This window comes from Bos indicus x Bos taurus, chromosome 22 (assembly GCF_003369695.1).
Source record: "Bos indicus x Bos taurus breed Angus x Brahman F1 hybrid chromosome 22, Bos_hybrid_MaternalHap_v2.0, whole genome shotgun sequence".
In the NCBI taxonomy this organism is placed as follows: Eukaryota; Metazoa; Chordata; class Mammalia; order Artiodactyla; family Bovidae; genus Bos; species Bos indicus x Bos taurus.
In genome coordinates this window covers 48,499,525-48,514,388 of record NC_040097.1, presented here as the reverse complement: position 1 = coordinate 48,514,388, position 14,864 = coordinate 48,499,525, and positions in this window count along the sequence as shown.

Here is a 14,864-nt window from a genome sequence, read left to right as displayed (position 1 = left end):
ATAACAACAACTAAAATAAACTGTCTAAAGAAGGAAAAAAAAAGGTAACACTGAAAACCACAAAAATTGACCCAGGAAAAAAGAAGAGTTTATAAAAATTATCAACTCAAATCTGATAAAATAAAACCACATGCAGTAAAATTTTCTTATTAACTGAAAAAAATTAATGGAAGAATCAAATACTCTTTAACAGAAGTAGACTCAGGAAAACTGGACTGTAGAAACAGAGGCTGCACATGCAAAATTAATTAAGGTAATGAATTAGTAAAATAAATATGGCACAAATTATAAATGATACAATTTGGAAATATTCAAATACAAAAATATTTAATTCTGAAAATTTCTGTACAGAAAATAATTTCATTGCATGGAAAATTCATTGAAGAATTAATTTGTGTGTATGTTAGTTGCTCAGTAGTGTCCAACTCTGTGGACTGCAGCCCTCCAGGCTCCTCTGTCCATGGGATTTCCCAGGCAAGAATACTGGAGTGGGTTGCCATTTCCTTCTCCAGAGGATCTTCCTGACCCAGGGATCAAACTTGGGCCTCCTGCATTGCGGACAGATTCTTTACCATCTGAGCCACCAGGGGCGCCCACAAAGAATTAAATTAGCTAAGTGCAATTTTTTCCTAAGCCTCATTAATACTTAAGTGGGGAGGCAAATTTTTCTAACATTAAATGATTCGTTACCAAAAAAGTTGAGTATATGCTCCCAAACAGCAAAAAAAGAATCAAAAAATGGAGGCTGCATGGGCTCCAAGATATACTGTACCCAACCCAAGAGTGCAATAAAACTATTCCAGGATATCTGCACCTCAATGGTCTTTATCCAACAAGAATCAGAAATCAGAACACCATAAGAAAAAGTCTTCAAGAATAAAGTCCAAGAGGGATGGTACGGGGAGGGGACGGGGAACACGTGTATACCTGTGGCAGATTCATGTCAATGTATGGCAGAACGAATACAATATTGTAATTAACCTCCAATTAAAATAAATAAATTTATATTTAAAAAATAAATAAATAAGTAAATTCTCTCTAACAAAAATATATGATTAAGAAACTGGCTTATTAATAAGTAAGAAAAGAAAGATAATTAGAAATTTCATGAAAATAAAATGTTCTTCAAAAAGTCATGTTTTACACATGAGGCCAACTAAATGATCTGAGCAGCCAACAGATTATAAGAATAGGGAAAAAAGAGAGTCCATGTGACCTGACACTTAGAATATTCTCCTTCACGCAGCAGAAGGTCAGTGCTTTCAGAGTCCACCCCTTCTTTAAGGGTCCAAATATAGTACTTGGTTTTAGAGACTTATAGCTACAAAAATCACTATATCATGAAGGTTATATATTAGGTTTTTATTTTTAACAATCATCTGATACATAAAGAAAAATTAATTATAATTACAGGATAGACTTAAAAATGTTATAAATGTTATAAAATACTGTTACAAGCTGAAGTTGGAGAGAAAAGATGAAGGGAAGTTCAGAGGCACCAACTTCCTCATCCTAAACACTTAAGAGAAATACGACATTCTATGGAAGGTCAACGCATCAAGCAGTACAAGTTTATCCCTTAAAATTACACAGGTAATTAAGTGCAAAACCAAATTAGAAATACAGGGAACAAAAACTGGAAGAAATCATGAGAAAGGCAGAAGGATTACTGTAAGGAGTTAAATCCTTCATCACCGTCTGAGCCACCAGGGAAGTCATCCTTCATTACACACAGTCACAATTCAATAATTTTTACTTAAACTTGATAAATCAAGAAACAGACATATAAGAGAATTATTTAGAGTTAAGTGACCAGAAGCCTGAAAAACTGAAATGGTTAAAAGTAGACTAGATATATTGGTTAAGGTGGAAACATTTTATTTTTCATGTTCTATCCTTCCCAACATTTCCTCCTTTGGAGCTATTTGAGTTATATGCATGTATGTGACTTTCATAGGATTGAAAAAAGATTGCAAAAATTCTTCAAGGGCTCAAAACATTCTCTAATTCAAAACAGAGAGTTAAAGTATCAGGTATAAAGACAGGCTCTAAATCTCCTAGAGTCAGAAAGGAAGCAAGCTTAATCTCAATTTACAGTCCTAAACCAGGAGCCCATGTGAATTATGATTTGACACAAGGCAATCCTGGCGACTGGGAGGCCCGTGAGAATGCTCTGCCAGACCCCCATCAGGTGATAGGCTAAACTGGCCAGCGAGGTGGGGAGCCATTTGTCAGGGCCTCTGAGGGCCTGTCTGGGCTCAACAGGCTCACAGGCCCACTGCCACCAAATAAAAAACAAACACTCACCTAGGAAGGAGGGCTAAGGCCTCACTTCCGTGAGCAGAGACCCTAAATTCATCAGGAATCCACTCTCTGTTAAGTAGCTCCAGACCTTAATTCAAATCTATAGCTTTATAGAGTTATTTAGATCTGAATTCCAATCGTTTGTTCACTCATGTGCTGGGTCTTACCAGCCTCCAGGGTCTTACAATGGTGTGGGGAATCAAGCAAGTCAAGCACGAAGGATGAAGCCATACAATGAGTGCAGCTGCACCAGGGGCTTTGGGAGCCTGGAGGAAGGCACAGTTATGAAGGCTAGAAGTCAGAAGAGTATGGTGTGAAAGCACTGAGCATAGCAAAAGGCTTTTCTTTCTTGTTTATGATTTTACCTATAATTACAACAGCTACATAATCTTACTGTGCTGGCCATCTTAATTTGCTCTACAGGTCTCTCGCCATCCTTTCCCACCCTACTCAATGCCCATGAGCTGATCTATCTGGAGCCCCCTCACTGGGGTCCCTTGAACTCTGGCTTCTGGTTGAGCTTGGCCAATGGGAGGCACCAGTGAGAGACCCAGAGAACAGTGGAGAATGGGGGCAGGGATTTCTTTCCCAACTCTCTCCCTGATGGCAGCATGCAGCACAGTTCCTGTCAGCTTCCCTTCTGGTTCTATCCACACAGCTTCACTTCCGGTTCTATAGTACATTCCCCTTCCCCTTCAGACGTGGAATATAATGTCACCCCATTCTCAACACACCTGAGAACAGCACTCTAACTTGTTTCTGTTACTGTAACTCTGCCTGAACTTTTATAAAATGTCTCTTCAATAAAACATCCTCAAAATGCCCAGTTTGAATGTGCTATCTGTTTCCTGCCAGGGCTTGGGCTGATAGAATCATCCATTAAAGAAAATTTAGAAAACAAGGAAATGATCACTCACAAACCAAAGCTACTGACCACATGCAAGTTTTAACATTTGGGAGGGATTTCTTTTCTGTAGTCTTCTTATGAATATATTTACATAGCGCTCATTGCGATACATATGCCATTTCACTCTGTGAATTTTTCAATTAACATGACATTTCAAACATTTTCACAATGATAGATGTCATATACTGATGTCTATCTTGTTCCAGGCAAAATTATTATCTCATTTAATCCTCAGAGCAATCTAATGAGATAAATATTATCCTTGGGGGATTTCTGAAAAGAAATATTCATCTGGAATTAAGCTGAATCCCTCTCTTAAGAGGCAGAGATTTTAACCTTACATCTTCCTTTAACTAGTGTTTCTTGCTAGTTTTGTCTAGGAGCTCGACCCTCACACTTTTCCCTAACCAGTAAGAGGAAGTCACAAAAGGATTGCAGCTGTACAACCAGAACCTTTTGCCATGGATCTGGTCCACACAATCTAAAATGCCAAAGGTCCACCCTGAGGTTAATAAGAGTCTGAGCCATGGGCTAAGCACTGTCAAACACTTTAAATAGATTATCTCTCATAATTTCCCAAGAGAGCTACAGGGTAGATACTATTATACCATCCACATTTTACAAAAGAAAACAGGACTTAGAGAAATGGAAATACTTGCCTATGATCCTGTAAGTGCTGGAGAATCTCAATTCATGCAATTCCACCTATCCGCCTACATTGTTATACCTAAGCTAAGACAGTCCAAGAAGGTGACAGAAGGAAGTCAGGAGGAAAAAGGCACACAGCTTCCAGCTGGGCTGGGTGGATGGCACCCTCACTGTGTGTGGCATTCTTCCCTGAACATCAGCCTCACTGCTACCATTCACATGTCACTCCCACAGGCATCCCACGGGCCCCACCATGACACCCTCCCACTCACCCAAGCCAGAGAGTCCAGTGGTGACTATACTCTACAGGATGCCCTTTCATCCATTTTGGGTGGTGGTCCCCATAACAAGTTCCAACTTTGGTGATGCATAAGTCATATTCATTAATGTGGGCTACAAGAATATATACATACTCTTCCTCCTTCATAGATCCCATAAGAAAATCAGAAAGAAAGCAAACATGTACAGACTTTAACACAATTTGATCTCCGTCCAAAGCCAATCCCAAGCTAGGTGCTAGCTCTTCTAAAAAAAAAACAAAAACACCCTCATGTATATCAATTTCTGATTAAGTTAACTGGCCACAGGGAATTCAGAAAATGTTTGGAGGATTTGCACCATAGCCTCAGATGGAGACCAAGACTTGAACACATCATTTCTAGAAAAGTCCAGTTTCTGACTCAAAGTCCAGGGTTGCAAGCACCTACCAGGCCAGCCAGCTGACCATCTTCTATTCCCATGCCCTCTCAGAGCACTTGAAAGGAGGAGAATCACCTGATGGACCCTATTACCTAAGCCATGTATCCTGGTACCTGGTCTCTGCCTCTGATTTGAGCAGGAAAATGTTACAGAAGACCCGTACTTCACCCTGATGAAAAAAATCAGCAAGTTCCATAGTGGCAGGTCCAGCCTTGAAAGGACAGAGGAACAGGGCTGCTCCCAGCCCGGAAGACTTACCTTCCTCCTGGTAAGGCAGCTCCAGGCAGCAGCTCCCGTGGCACCTCTTGAAGCTCTCCACAGAGCAAGTCTCTCACAGAGTCCAAGCTTCTGCTCCTGACAGTTGAAGCCCTTCTGGGAGGGGCGGCTCCAAAGCTGGGTGGAGAGCATAGAGGAAGGCGAATGGGAAGTGAGCCAAAGTGATTTTAAAGAATCGTGTAGGAAACCCTGTAACCGGAGAAGTGACTGAGATGATACTTACATTTATACTTTGGAAGCATCTGCCTTTAATCAGTGCTTAATCTAACTCTGCAGAAAGCATCATTAATAAAGAAACAGGTTGTTTTTTTTTTCCTTTGGCCTCATCCAAGTGGGTGAGAAAATATAGAAAACTCTATCTGAAAAGCCATGCTGCTTCTGCATTCAGCTTAGCTTGAAGGTCAGCTAACTTGGGGCCGTAGGGTCTCATCCCCCAGAACCTACCAAGGTCCACAATGTGAAACTGTTCACAGGGCACCCATTCAGCTCCTCCAACTTTCTCTTCTCTTGCGCCATCAACACCGGGGTTCAGAACTATGAAAATACATGCTTGCTTATGTATTTATCATAAGGGACACCAATAAGACCCCTTGGCCACCAAAGCAACTCCACAATGGACCTGTCACCAAACTCAAACTCTCCTATGTAGGTTTCTGTTTTGTTAATTCTTAGGGGAAAATGAAATCCTGCTGGGCAGTGTCATACCATAAGCTATTTTCAGCCGTTGTTACCTTTCAGAGGCCAGCTGATGGTGAACTGAGGTTAAGGACACAATATGAGTGTTTACAAGGAAGCAGGAGGTAGGAAGCAATTGTTTAAAGGAGTGTTGGATTGGAATCATAGGCAGATTTTTCATCCTGCGAGAAGAGGCACTGAATTCTGGTCAGAAGAACTAGGCTCTACTATTCAAAGCTGTGTGATATTGGACAGATCACTCAATTGCTCTGAGTCCTTATTTTCTCCCTATAAAATGGGATAATCTTCCAAATCTTCTTAGCCTCAGGAAGCAAATGTGATTGTATCTGTGAAAACACTCTGCAAACACTAGATATAATATCTTAATTTAAGAGAGAACAGTCCTGGTTGTTTTTCTCCCCCTACTGCCTCAACACCTAGACCCCATGGAGAGGATGAAATTGCACATGTGGGATGAGATTAGCACCAGGCCCGGCACAGTGTATATGACCGTTTTAAACCCTTGTCTGATTTTAGGGTGACTCTCAGAGTAAGAGAAGATCAAAGAATAAGAAGCGCTCAGAGTTAATGAGCATTTTTTACATGGACAGAAATGTGTGCATTTGAAGAGGTAAAGGAGGCCTGTAAATCCATTATCTTAAGAGGCCCTGGCCTTTTTAATATAAACTCTTTGCAAATATTATTTTCCTAAGCTATTAAGTCAGATTCAGACTTCCCACTCTGAAGTTTCAAAGAATCTTTCTAGCTCCATCTCCAAGGAAGTGAAAATTATTCCAGGGGTAAGGACTTAATTGACTAAGAGTACTGCACAAACACAGGCCGCCCAAGCAGCATGCGGCTTGCATTCAGGACTTCCCCCAGACTCACCTTCCCTATGGGGAACTTAGGGAAGACATACATGCATTTGAAAAATTGAGCAGAGGGACTTCCCTGTTGGTCCAGTGGTTGAGACCCCACACTTCCTTGTAACATGAGATGCCAATGCAAGAGCACTCACATTTGCATACCTCGAACCATATAGCATCGTCACCTTCCTCAAGTGCTAGTAGGCAGCAAGACCTTGCCAGTTTCAGTCCGACCATCTGATAAGGTGATCCACTTCAGCATCAGTGGTCAAGTATGGTGCATCTGCTTTAGCAGCAACCATGCCTCCCATCTGCTGATTTCGCAAAGATGACATTGAACCTCCACTATTTCAGAGTACTTGGAAATACTATAATGAGATGTGGGCCCTTGAGCAGTCTGCAGTCTCTTTATGAGAAAGAGACTTCATGTGTTCAAAGAACTACAAAACAAGAATGGGAACATCAAAGGTCAGCAAGCAAGATGCAAACAAAGGCCTTCAAAGCATAGAACAGAGAGTAACTCATTCTGGGAAGGCTTCCAAGAAGAGGTGGGATTTGAACAGAAGCTCAGAAAATGAGTAAGAACTCAATATTTAGCGAAAGTAAGGATGGGCTTTTCGGGAAAAGCATAAGCCAGGTCACACCAGCCTGGAAAGATAAGACTGTGTAGAGAATCTCAAGTGGTTCCATGGGGATAGCTGAGGGGGAGGCTGAGATGAAGGGATGCTTTGCATGGCCTTGCACACCACTTCGATATTGCCAAGCTTGAACAGGAACTTGTTTTAGCCAAAGGCACAGCTCTGGCACTGTCTTATGCTTCTGATTATTTTATGTATAACCACCAAGTCCTTTGTTTCCCTAACATGCACCACTGCTATCTCACTGACAATAAGATATCCATGTAAATGAGTGATGCTGAGAGTGTGATGTCCAGCACAGCAGAAGGTAAGAGCAGTCAAAGGGAACAGAATATTTTGTGGGGAAACTTAAAATGAGCAAACCAAGGAGAACTGGTTGTGACTAATTCTGGGAACACACATCTTAGGAAGTCCAGAATCCATTTCCAAGGATGTACTTACCTTTAAGGTCCTAAGGGAGATTCCCAGATATATCCCTACAGAAAACACGCTTGTTGAAGACATAGTTTCATGATCTTATTCACTGTTATGGCCATATTCTTAAAACTGTATATATTTACTAGGTGCTTAATAATTATTTGCAAATGAATAAGAGAACTACTAACCTCACAGTCCTTTCTGAAACCCAATACAGGCTCCTCAGTCCTATCAATCTGGCTCTGATGTGTCTGGCTCTGTACGATCTTGCTCTTCCTTTCTAGCCTTCATTCTCAGAGGTAAAGCCCTTCTAACCTCTCACTGGACTGTTGTAATGGCCTTCCCAATGAACAGTCTGCTCCTGCCCCTTCCTGGGAGACTGCCCCATGTACTGACTACTCCTGCTCCAGCCACATCCCTCTTCTTTGCCCCCTGCCTCACCCAGAGTATTGCTAAAGCTGCCCTCCTCTTGCCTTTCTTCCTGCCCCTTTCCCCAGTCCCTCCATTTCTCAATTCCTGCTGCTTCCATGAAGTTTTCATGACCATGCCATCTCTCTGTGAGCCTCCTCTACATGATTAGTCATCAATATTCCAATAGCACAGTACATCACCTTTGTGATTGGCTCCACACCATTTCAAGATTATTTTAGATACTACCTTTGTGTTTTAGTTTGTTTTAGTTCCTCCAAAAGCATTAGACAAGTCCTTCAGTGAAAGAATTTGTTTGGGAGGTGGATCACAGGAAACATGCATGAAGGAAAGAGAAATGGAAGGCTAAGAAGGAGGAAAAGCCAATAAAGGGTGTTCACTTCAGCTGATATGGCAGATTGGAGGCTCAGCCTCTCTCAGGAGTTTCTGAGGAAATGCAGAATTTATTTGAGAATTATGAAGCTGGGCATTTGTCCTCTGGCTTATATCCCTTAGAGGCTGAGGGTTGCCCACAGGGACATTATGATAATCAGCCTCCAAAATGGCCTCAGTGACCCTTACCTCTGATATTCACATTCTTACGTGGTCCTATCCCAAATTGAACAGGTATAACCAACACGATATTGCAGAAGTGACAGTGTGTAATTTCTGAGTCTCAATCACATAAGGTAATGCGGCTTCTCCCTGGTCTCTTGGACTGCTCTTCTGCAGAGAGCCAACAGCCACCGTGCTGTGAAGACACTCAATCAGCCCTGTGGAGACTCCACATGGGAAGGAACTGAGGTGTCTTGCCAATAACCGGCACGAACTTATCAGCCATGAGAGTAAGCCATCTTGGAAGTAGATCCTCCAGTCTCTGTTGAGGTTAATTTCTCTCTGACCTCCAGTCTCTGGGTTATGCTTGCTCATGGGCCGAGAGAGCTCCTGTGGCAAACCACTGAGACAGAAAAGCCAAAAGAAGCAAGAGAGACCACTGAGGTGGGATGCTGTTAGAGCACAGGAGCCGTCCACCACATATTAGCTGAAATCGGAGGTAGTCTGAGGGAGTGTAGCATGGGTACCGAGAGCATCTGCTGGGCTTGAAAACTTGCTAAAAGATGGTTCCTGTGTATTCTTCTGTCATCTCAACAAGGTTTGCCAAATGGTTACATACATGTAGGCTGTGAGCAAGGCTTCAGTGTCCAGCTCATGAGATCTCCTGCAACACACAGCAAAAACTACTCCATCCTCTAACTCCTATTATTCACTTCTTATACCTATATTTAGCACTTAGCTCACTGCTTCCATTTTCTGATATGCATTATTGAAGATTATTTTGGTTGCAAGTAAGGAAATCCTAACCCTAGTATATTGTATAAGCAAAAAAAAAGAGAAAGAGATTTTATTGGTAAGGAATGGGAATGTCATACAGAATCCAAGGGAAGAGAAGCTACTGACTCTCATGGAATAGAACCACAGACTGAATGAAGACCTGCAGGATATTCAGGAGGTTCTGCTTCTCCTCATCTCTTGGTTCTGTTACTGTTCCCCAGGCTCTTTGCTCTCCTATCTTACTGTACACTGGCTTTCTCTGGTCCTAGCTGAGTTGACATAAAATGTTGTTGTTGTTTGATCACTAAGTCAAATCCAACCTTTTGTGACCCCATGAACTGCAGCACGCCAGGCTCTTCTGTCCTCCACTATCTCCTGGAGTTTACTCAAATTCATGTCCATTGAGTCAGTGATGCTATCTAACCATCTCATCCTTTGCTGTCCCCTTCTCCTTTGGCCTTCAGTTTTTCCAAGCATTGGGGTCTTTTCCAGTGAGTCGGCTCTTCACATCAGGTGGCCAAAGTATTGCAGCTTCAGCTTCAGCATCAGTCCTTCTAATGAATATTCAGAGTTAATTTCCTTTAGGATTGGCTGATTTGATCTTCTTGCTGTCTAAGGGACTCTCAAGAGTCTTCTCCAGCACCACAATTTAAAAGCATCAGTTCTTCTGTACACAGCCTTCTGAGTCCAGCTCTCACATCTGTACATGACTACTGGAAAAACCACACCTTTGAGTAAATGGACCTTTGCCAGCAAAGTGATGTCCCTGCTTTTTAAAATGCTGCCTAGGTTTATCACAGTTTTCCTTCCAAAGAGCATATATCTTTTAATTTCATGGCTGTAGTAATTGTCTACAGTGATTTTGGAACCCAAGAAAATAAAAATCTGTCACTCCTTCCACTTATTCCCCTTCTATTTCCATGAAGTGATGGGACTGGATACCATGATCTTTTTTGAATGCTGAGTTTTAAGCCAGCTTTTTCACTCTCCTCTTTCACCCTCATAAAGAGGCTCTTTAGTTCCTCTTCACTTTATGCCGTTAAAGTGGTATCATCTGCATATCTGAAGTTGTTGATATTTCTCCTGGCAATCTTGATTCCAGTTTGTGCTTCATCCAGCCTGACATTTCACATGATGTACTCAGCATTGAAGTTAAATAAGCAGAGTGACAATAATACAGCCTTGTCATACTCCTTTCCCAATTTGGAACCAGTCAGTTGCTCCATGTCTGGTTTCTGACTGTTGCTTCTTTCTTGACCCTCATACAGGCTTCTCAGGAGACAAGTAGGAGGTCTGGTACTCCCTTCTCTTTAAGAATTTTCCACAGTTTGTTATGAGACACACAAAGGCTTTTGTGCAGTCAGTGAAGAAGAAGTAGATGCTTTTCTGGAATTCCCTTGCTTTCTCCAGGATCCAATGAATGTTGACAATTTGATCTCTGGTTCCTCTGCCTTTTCTAAACCCAGCCTATACATCTGGAAGTTCTCAGTTCACATGGTTCTAAAGCCTAGCTTGAAGGATTTTGAGCATAACCTTACTAGCATGTGATATGAGTGCAACCATATGGTAGTTGGAACATTCTTTGGCATTGCCCTTCTTTGGGATTGGAATGAGAACTAACTTTTTCCAGTCCTGTGGCCACTGCTGAGTTTTCCAAATTTGCTGACATATTGAGTGAAGCACTTTAACAGCATCACCTTTTAGGATTTTAAAAAGCTCAGCTGGAATTCCATTACTTCCCCTAATTTTGTTCATAGCAATGCTCCCTAAGGCCCACTTGACTTCACACTCCAGGATGTCCAGCTCTAGGTGAGTGACCACACCATTGTGGTTATCCAGGTCATTAAAACCTTTTTTATGTAGTTCTTCTGTGTATTCTTGCCACCTCTTCTTAAACTCTTCTGCTTCTCTTAGGTCCTTACCATTATTGTCCTTTATCGTGCACATCCTTGCATGAAATGTTCCCTTGATATCTGCAATTATCTTGAAGAGATCTGTGGTCTTTCCTATTTTGCTGTTTTCCTCTATCTCTTTGCATGTGATTGATTATGTTCTTTGCAGCCAAAGATGGAGAAGGTCTACACAGTCAGAAAAAAGAGAAAAAGACCTGGGCTGACTGTGGCTCAGATCATGAGCTCCTTATTGAAAAATTCAGGCTTAAACTGAAGAAAGTATGGAAAACCACTAGATCACTCAGGTACAATCTAAATCAAATCCTTATAATAATTATGTGATCAATGTCTTTGTAAAATTTCTCTGAGCCTCAGTTGCTTCATCCATAAACACCTGGATATACAGTGATAACACCTATTGTACAGGAACCCATGAAATTTAAATGATTGGGGATAACACTTTGCAGGGTACAAGCTAAAATAAATGTTTGTGCCTGAGGCAAGAGGCAGTGTTTACATACGTGACCTTCCACTGTGTACCACGTTCCTGCCCCTCACATGGATACAAATACACACACATTTCAAACTCTTTATACTCACCACACTCCCAGTTACATTTAGGCCCCAGGAGGTAGTAGCTACTGAGGATTGCTGACTTAATTGTGCAGGAGGGAGGGGGAAGAGGTGGTGGGAAGGAAGGAGTGAAGGAACAAGGCAGGCAGATAGGCATGCTGCCAGCCTGAGGCTGGGATAGGTGGCCAAGTCTATATGGAAGCCCAGTGAAGGGACTGGCTGGAAGTCAAAAAGGATATAATTAACTTAAGAATTGCAATAAACTTGTAGCCACACTTAATAGGTTTCAAATATTTTCTCAATTTACCCTGGCTTCATTCTTCTCAGTTTGGTCTTGTTAGAGAGGAAGGGAAGAAAAAAGGCTAGGCAAAGTCTTAAAGTGACAGCACCATCAAGCTTATAAAAGGAAAGAACGGGTCTAGGCTTTGAACAAAAGCCCAATGGCCTGCATGGCATCAGATATCTGCACAGTCACTCCTTGGGGAATGCAGAGGAAAGGAATTGAGCTGCAGTGACAGGAAGAAACACAGCTGACCTGACTGTGCAGCTGCCTTCCCAACCCTCTCCCTTACCATCCTCCCTTCCTTCCCCCACCCCGCAACCCCTCCCCACCATCCCTGGAAGGCTGAAGGTGGTCCAGGGGCTGTAGTTCAGTATCCCTGAGATGACATTTCAGCTTTTTTTTTTTTTCTGCTTTTTCCTGACTACGCATAAAGTGGATGTTGGTATTTCTAGAGCAAATTTAAAGGCATCTGGAAATGAATTCACAATGTATATAGAAGAGAGACAATATCCACTAAGTTTTAAGTTCAGAAACAGAATGGCTGTCACATTAGACATAGGAAGACCTTCCTCCTCAGTTTACCACGCGGCCTCGGGTTAACTGTTTCATGTCAAAATCTACACTGGATGAGACTCAGTTCTCCTTCTAAAATCCCAAGCACAGAAGCTCACTGGCTACCTCTGTATAAAGTGGCCCAACCAAACTCCGCAGGCATGCTTGCCCCTGTGGCCATCCGTTACCGTTAAAAGAATGCGTCCTTTCACTGGACCACAGACGTTAGCTGCCTGTATGTACCTCTCTGTGACCTGTATCCAATCCTACTGCCCCTCACTTCCGGCCCTGGAGGATCTCCGTTGGCCTTCCCCAACTCCACTGGACTCAATTCTTTCTATTCAACTAAATTTCCTACCATCTTACCTCTCAGGAATGAGGCAAATTTCTTTTGATGCCTTGAGCATAACAGTTTCAAAGATGTCCCCCTCTTTTTTACATGCATGCCCTTGGGGTCTCACCCTCCATCTCAAGCAATCTCTCTGATTATTTTTTTAAACAAATAATATGCTATCCCCAGAAGACATTTTAGTAAAGAAGTATGTCTCCACCTCACTGGATTGCCATCATTTGGAATTAAAGACAATATTGTCTTATTTTGCTTGCTCTCAATTTCATAAATTAAAATGAAATCTTAGGGAATATCCCCCCCCCCCACCTCCGAGGTCTCATTTTTAAGACATTTTAGCCTGGAGACACTTTGAAGTGAGCATGTGAGGACAGGTTCCTAGATGCCTAGACAGTCAGACCATGGGGTCCCTGTATCTTCTCCCTCCAGGATGATCAGTGCCTTGGGCAGTCAAACCTGTTAGCACTTTGGCTCCTTGAGAGGCCAGTAAGACTCCTCGCCCAATATACTGATTCCTTCTGAGAAGGGGTTAGAGGCCCTGGGCTGTGTACTCCTGGACCAGGGGACCCGCAACATGGCCCCAGAGCCCTGGGACCTTGCTCGAGAGGAGGGTGCTCCCTCAGACCCTCCGAAGGTCCAGCTTCCCATCCTTAGTCCCATCTTCCACCATCAGGGAGCCAAACAGACCTCAGGTACGGACAGATCTGCTCTCAGGGCCTCTGTCAGGGGCCTAGGGTCTCACAGCCTCAGTGACTCAAAACTATGGCCCCTGCTGCCCCAGCTCTGTTATTACCACCCTGGTCCCAAGTCCAGAAACACAAGGGTCTCATGAGAGTCCCTGAGAGCCAAGGTGTTCATTCCTCAACATACTCACTCACTCATATACACATACACAGCCCAACAGAGTACAGCCATCAAAGTAAATAGACCAAGAAAACCTAAGACTTCACTGGGGCCACTGTCTGATTTCTTCTGTAAGGGGCTCTCTACACCCTAGAAACCACAGGGTTAAGAAAAAGAGGCTTACAGACCAGGTGATTTCATAGAAGAGACCAACTAGCAAGCAGGCAGACAAAAGACCAAGCGCTAGGCTGGCTAAGGTTCACCTCCCTGACCTCACCTGCCCTCACCCCAGTTTTTGCCCAAATTCACACCTGTGCCCACCTCCAGCCCCTGTGTGAGCTGCCCTCTCCTCTACTTTCTCCCCAAATCCCCACCAACATTCCGAACTGGTTTCAGTCCTTTCCTCCAGGGAGCTTTCCTTATAGCAAGGCCTTACTTGGCTGACACTGACAAATTCTGTCCCCTCCTCTGACCACTTCATGTTGGATGAGCCTCACCCCACCCCAGTTAGGTTGAAAGCCAGTCCAGGGCAATGACTGTATCCTTTTCCCTTGCATCTCTCAGCACCCAGCCTGGAGTTCACGCTCACATATTAACACTCAAGTTCTCTGTTAAATGGGACAAGGATGCTAGATGACAGGTGGCTCAGCTGCTCCCAGAAAGACACTGGTGCTTCAGAGCTCAAGGAAGGCAGGAGGAGGGAGGGAGAGTGGGAGCGAGGGAGGGAAAGCATGCACTAAAAGCTTATGGAATACACTAAAGAGCTGAGCACCAGAACAAAGACTCATTTAAAAGGGCAAAGGAAACACTAGATGGCTGTTAATGGTGAACTGAACATGATAAATTATTACTTAAATCACTTGGTTTCACTCCTTGTTGTTATGCACAGTTAATTGGAGGAAACAAAATGCTGGGCCTGGGATGGGGAGGGGAGGTGGGAGTAGTCTCCAGCTTGTAGCTTCCCCAGGACCACAGAGCCATCATGCAGAGATGACTGGGCCAGCCTCCCTCCCCAGCATCCCTCGGTGGCGGGGTCCCATCACCCACACTCTGAGGCTCCTTTGGCTCAGGCAGTTGGCAGCCAGGTGGCTAAGAAAGAGAGTCAAAAGGCTGGGCTGAGTGACAGGAAATCACTTGATGATGCCCTGGGCTCTGAACACTAACCCTGCCCCTGCTGGGCCCCACTCAGACATCTCGCACCC